This window comes from Harpia harpyja, chromosome 21 (genome assembly GCF_026419915.1).
Source record: "Harpia harpyja isolate bHarHar1 chromosome 21, bHarHar1 primary haplotype, whole genome shotgun sequence".
NCBI classification, from domain to species: Eukaryota; Metazoa; Chordata; class Aves; order Accipitriformes; family Accipitridae; genus Harpia; species Harpia harpyja.
In genome coordinates this window covers 4,685,685-4,691,946 of record NC_068960.1, presented here as the reverse complement: position 1 = coordinate 4,691,946, position 6,262 = coordinate 4,685,685, and positions in this window count along the sequence as shown.

Sequence of the window (6,262 nt, the reverse complement as noted above, 5' to 3'; positions counted from 1 at the left end):
ACAAGGAAGTTGCAGATCTTGAGGGAAGGAGAGAAGCTGAGTACTCCAGCTATGTGTGAACTCCCTACCACAACTAGACAGTGGTGTGCTTTTAGGATTTGGTACTGTTAACAAGTCTTCTCTCAAGCAATAGCAGGCAGTGGTCTTTGTCCCTAAAGCCCTGTGTGGGCAGGTGGGCTTTCCCTTCCTCTAAAAGTGCAGAAGATGATGGTAGCCCCTACCAAGAGAGCTGCCTGTATCAGCAAGGCTACTGTTAGTTTGTGTGAGTGGAAGATGTTCTTGTATGAGCACGTGTGGGAGAGAAGGGATCAGGCTTGTTTATTCACGGAAAATCCTTGACTGTCCTAAGTAGTTGGCTGGTGTGACTTGTGGTGTCCTCTCCAGAACCCAGCATGTTCAAAGCAAACCACTGAACCATGCTGAAATCTCACTTAGTCTTTTGACTTTAAGCTTTGGCTGACAACTAAATTCCATGGTCTGGAATTTTTTTTTTTTTTTACTGCAAGTGCTATCAGTTTTGCTGTGGAGCTCATAACTGCAGAGTTAAATACAAGTCTTGAAGTAAATATAAATAAGCTCAGTGAGATTTGCTGGCAAACTGAACCGCCCAGGAACTGTCAGATGTCTTTTCCTTCCAGACTAAAGCTGGTAACATTCCTGATAACATACTTGGAGGCGTGGCATAGACTCCACAAGTAGAGTTAGCAGTAAACAGGCATAAGCAACACAGGTCTCCTAAGCACACAATTTTTACAACTCTTGAGTGTAACGAAGGCCATGTTACATAGTAAGATACCCTTTAATGTATTTACTAACTTTTACTGCTAAAAAATGAGAACACTTATTGTACTAATTTTACCCTCTTCTTAACTTTCACACCTTATCTTCCACAGGTGAGTTGGAGATCCCATATTCACTGTATTTGTGTCTTCCATATGCTGTAGTGTGCTCCTGCTCCTGAGCCACACACTGACTGTTGAATCGCTGTGCCCTGCTTGGTTCATTCTTAAGTAGAAGCTGGAAGCCAGTTAAAGTATCTGTCTTTTTTGTTGTTGTTGTAACTGGGAGAATCTTTTTAGAGAGCAAAAGTATTAATATTCTGGGGTTAGTGATCAGCCAGCATGGAGCTAGTAGGGTGGAGTAGGTGGTTTCTGGTCCCCACTGACAGTGTATTTGAGTGGTGACAGTAGTTTGTCTTTATTTTATAAGGATATAAACTTTTTCTCAGATAAAATATGACTAATATCATTTCCCTCTGATGGCCTTTGGCCCTCAGTAACCACCCTGTTGTGGTATGCTACCAAAGTTAGAAGCCTTTCAGGTTGGGGTTTTATCCCAATGACACAAAGATGTATGGGGCTTTTTTTCTTAAACATACTAGAAATGCTGTTTGCAGCTGCATCCTCACCTGAGTACAGAGCATGTGATTGCACTGTTATGCTCTGTGGATCAGGTGGTGTCTAAACATTTCTGTTCTGATGGTCTAACAGCCCTGGGTTCCCCAGGGTAAGCCAAGGAGGCTCTACCCCTGTGCTGTGGCCATGGGCTTCTAGCCATGCAATATGGGAACACCTATACAGCCCCTCTCGTTTTAGACTGACCTTCCTTGGAAGGTGTTTGTTCTGTGTCACTCTCTAGATACAGACTGCACTTCTTGATAGCTTTTTAAGTCAGTAGAGGATTGGGGGCAGAGATAGACAACTGAAACAACCAAAGCTGGGGAGGGGGGAACACTTACAAACTTGGAATCCTAAACTCAGGTCTTAGATTGCAGTGGGATCTGTTCCCAGTGAGTACCGTAGGGAAGGAGCTGTTTCTCTTGATGTGCAAATAGGTAGCGAGTGTACATACTCTGCTGCTGTCTCGACATCTGTCTGTTTACCCTACTTAGTATTTCAAGTTCTGAGGCAGAAAGCTTTTATCTGCTCCGGTCTCTTCTTATGTCACTGTTTCCAAAATACAAGTGATAGATACAAATCTAGCAGTTGAAAGGCTGGGCCTGGCAGAGGAGGAGGAAGTAAAAAGCATAAAGAGGTTAGTAAAAGCTGTTTCTTCTGCGGCCTTGTTCAGCAAGACATTTGTGCGAGTGCTCCCTGTGGGATCAGATGTGTGTGCGTACCTTGCTGCTTCAGGTCCTACGCAAGTGAGTTTCTTGGGCCTCTTTCTGCAGAGGGTGGGGGTAGAGGTGGTGGCTTTTCAAGTCTGCCTGAACGCAAATAAGTATCTGAGAAGACTCTTAATACAGCAACAGGTGTCTCCACAGAGGAAACTCGCATCTGACCTATGTGTAATAGTAAAAAGGGAGGAATGAACTGAACAGCCAGTAGCTCGGTGAGTAGGTTAGCTTAGAGCCCTGAGAAACCGATCAGCAGAGCAGTCTTTGTTACATCCCATGCTGTGCTTTCTTGGCTCTAATAATGGCATTAGCACCAAAGCAACATGCAGCAAGAGGGTAGAATTTCTTTCTTTGTAGGTTGCCGAGCTATTCGGTATACCACTTGTGTGTGCAGATGCTCTGCTGCTGTTTGCAGAGTGACAGAAGTCTTTGTCCAAAGCATTGATGGGGATTGATCACTGCCAAGGTTTGGAAAGTTTTATTCTGTGCTCCAGCTGTCCTGGCTAACAGTCACCTTGACTTAACCTGTTAACATCTGAGAGCAAGGCAGAGTGCCTTTTCCACATGTGCAGAGCAGGCCTTTCTTTTTCTGGAATCTGTGCTGCACTGTGAAAGGCTTGCAATGAAGGAAGCATGGCTCTGACTATAAATAAATCCTTTCAGATTCCAGTTGCACAACCAAAGGAATTCAGCAAATTCCTATTTTTCTAACCATGACATGCCTTCATTTTAACACTCTTCAAATTGGCAAATCTCATCTGACACTGCCTTGAAAATAACGGACAAGAAGTTTTTATTCTGGCTTGCAAATAGCTACAGTTGTGCTCGTTACAGATGTCCCAGTGCTGTGGCTTTGACCATGCAGCTGCAGCGATCTGTATGCTGACTCCCCTTGCGCTGCCTTTGCGTGTGTCCGACTCATTTCTCAGGAGTGGGGAGTTATTCCTGAACCTGTAGCTCTGGGTTTCTATGGGGCGTTGACTCAACCCTTTGTCTACTTGGATCTATTTGCTCTTGCGTTTGCTTCCTCACCTGGAAAAAACCCTGCATCCTGCAGTGCTCACTTAATGTGTTCGGTATCTGTGTCGATAAGTGGAAAAATCTGTCTAACATTCCGCCTCACCAAGTGTCTGGCTCTCACTGCTAGCCCATCGCTCTTTGTAATTTTATAACTGCCTAAGAAATTAAATCTGTGTTGTGATAAGTATTCTGTGTCTTCTTCCTTTTGTTTGCTGCTTGGAGATGGGGCCAGATAAGATCAGGGTGACGCTACATGTGTTCTGTACTCTGTGGCCCAAACCAAAACACCAGCAGTAATAAGCCCTGAGTCCTAGCTGTGCTTTGTAGCCACTCTCGAAAGACACCGTCAGCTTGGGTTTTGCAGGGACTGGAAAAGGGCAAGCTGAGTTTCTCCTGGCATGTTTTGCTTGCAAATGTAATTTTCCCTCTTATTCCTCCTTAAAGCTGCTCTTCTCGGGACTTGCACTCGTGTTTTTCTCACGTTCCTCAGGTGAGTTTAGATAACTTCCTTTATTCTTTCTTTTATGGGTTGCATCTGAAGCAGTGCTTTCAAATATGCACCCTGCTCACTGTGCTGTCACTCCAAGCTTGTTGCTTCTCGCCTTCAAGCCCAGGAGGAAGATCTGGAGCGAGCCCATGCAGGTGGGTGAGGAGGCATCTCCTGCTTCTGTATGTATCCTTCCTTTTGCAAAGCCACGACAAACACTTTGATCAGGGTCGACAAAAGGAGAAAAAGCCTTTCTGCTCTCGCTAGCAATGGTGGAGCACGCAACGATGAGACTCTCCTTGTTCTCCTGCATGACTGTTTCATAGCGAGGCCTCAGCTGTGAAGCTGCAGATGTCTCCTCTCCTGATCTAGCTCTGGAGGGCAATGCTGTCCTGTCAGTGCTGTTTGTGTGCCTCCTTTTGCTTCGGGCAAAGTAGGCTATGTTAGCTTAGATGAGTGTTTCTAAACTGTTCATTCAGCTGTTGGTGACGTTTCCCGTCTTCTGCCTGGAGCAAACTGAAGATCTGAGAGAAGCCGCTGGTGGATTCAGTAAGTGGCAGCAACTTCCAGCCACAGTGGTGATACCAACAGCTCCTCTGTCCCCCACGCCCCGCATGGATGTGGTCGTCCAGACCCACTGATGTTTTGGGAGGTCTGACTGCCCCTCTGCTCCTGCCGTAGGAGAGCAAAGCAGAATATTCTCCAGTAAGCATGGGAAAAACTGTAAATAATGGGTCAAAACACAGCCCTGAACTAGGCAGCCGTGGTTGCGTTCAGATTGGCAGTCTTGTGTCTGTCTGCTGTTACTGAGTCTGGCCCATTAAGCATGAATACCCAGGGAAGGGACTAAGAAATCTCATCTCCAATTATTTATCTTATTACAATGGTAGATGTGGACTCGTGCCTGTGTTCCTTCCCAGCACGCTTTCTCTTGGTAGTGAGTAGGCTTTTGGGTTTAGCTGTGCTGCCGTGGTCTACCGCGTGATCAGGCACTGAGACCCTTTGCTACGCAGGACTCGACTCCAAGACGAAAGAACTCTGAGCAAGAGCACAATTTTGGTATAAACAGCCTAACTTCATGGGCTGTGGCTGTGCTGAGCGTGCTGCTGGGAGCAGAGGTACCGGGCAGAACGGCCCTGGCAGGCTCGCGCCGACCTCAGCCATGCTGGTTTGCAGTAAACCCCCTTTGATGCAGCATCGCTGTTTTTTAGAGCAAGCGGGTAGAAAGCAGATGCTGGGGTGGTGCTGGGGGAGCGGCAGGCAGAGGCGAGCACCAGCGCTGCTCTGATCCTGCCCTCGTCTGGGAGCAGCTTGTCCCTCTGAAGCACCCGCTCCCGGCTGCGTGCTCGCCCGTCCCTGAGCACGCACCTTTGGCGTACCGCGTCTAACCTAGCCCCAGACAAGACTCGGCCAGGCCCTTGGCAGAGACTTCTTTAGCTAATTAATGGTGCAGTGTGAGCTAATGAGGCCTTTCTGCCCAACCTGCTGGAGTTGAGGAAATCTGATGCCTGCTGTTCCAAGCACCTTGTTACGTTTTGGTTTTTTAGCAGCGAGTTTTACAAATTACAGGTTGCAATAAAGCATTCGAAGATCTCTAAGTCCAGGTAAGTCTCTAAAACAGGCTAGAGGCTTTTGACAGTATTTTGATATTCTGGAAACTCTCTTGCAGGGATGAGGAAGGCCCTGGGAGAGGGAGGCTTGTGTTTGCACAGGTCCGGGTGGGGGGCTATGCCGGGGAGCATGGAGTGACGCAGGGCGACGGACCCACCTTGTCCGCACAGTGGGTACGGACTGTCACCTTTGGGTGCCGGCACGGCACGTACCTGCTTAGCGTCTCCTCTCCTGGGTGCCCCACCTGCAGGCAGCCCCCCCTTGTTGCTGCCTTCCCCTCCTACCCCCCCGGGCAGGCAAGCTGTGCTTCCAAAACCCTTCTTGGCACTTCACCGGCTGGTTTCTCGGCAGCTCCGGATCAGGACTGATATTTTATCTGGGGAGGGCACTCGGAAGCCTGGGCCTTCTGATTCTGATTGGGGCGGGGGGGGCCGCGCTCTGCCGCTGCGCAGCCGCTAGATGGTGGTGCGGGGCGTCCCTGCTCCTTCCCCGGCAGCATCCCAGCCTTCTTCCCCGGGAACATCCATGTCCTTTCCTCCCTTCCCTGGGAACGTCCCAGCCTTCTGCCCCCGGGGCGTCCCTGCTCTTTTCCCGGCAGCACCCCAGCCTTTCCCCCCCCAGGAGCATCCCTGCTCCTTCTCTGGCAGCATCCCAAACTTCCCCCCCCACACCCCTAGGAGCATCCCTGCTCCTTCCCCGGCAGCATCCCAGCCTTATTCCCCGAGAACATCCATGTCCTTTCCTCCCTTCCCTGGGAACGTCCCGGCTTTCTGCCCCCGGGGCATCCCTGCTCTTTCCCCGGCAGCATCCTAGCCTTTCCTCCCCCCCGGCCAGGAGCATCCCTGCTCCTTCACTGGCAGCATCCCAGCCTTTTCCACCCTCCGGAGCATCCCTGCTCTTTTCTCCCTTCCCTGGGAGCATCCTAGCCTTCTCCACCTGGCACATCCCTGCTCCTTCCCCCAGCAGCATCCCAGCCTTTCCTCCCTGCTGCATCCCTGCTCCTTCCCTTGATCCTTCTCAGAGCAGAA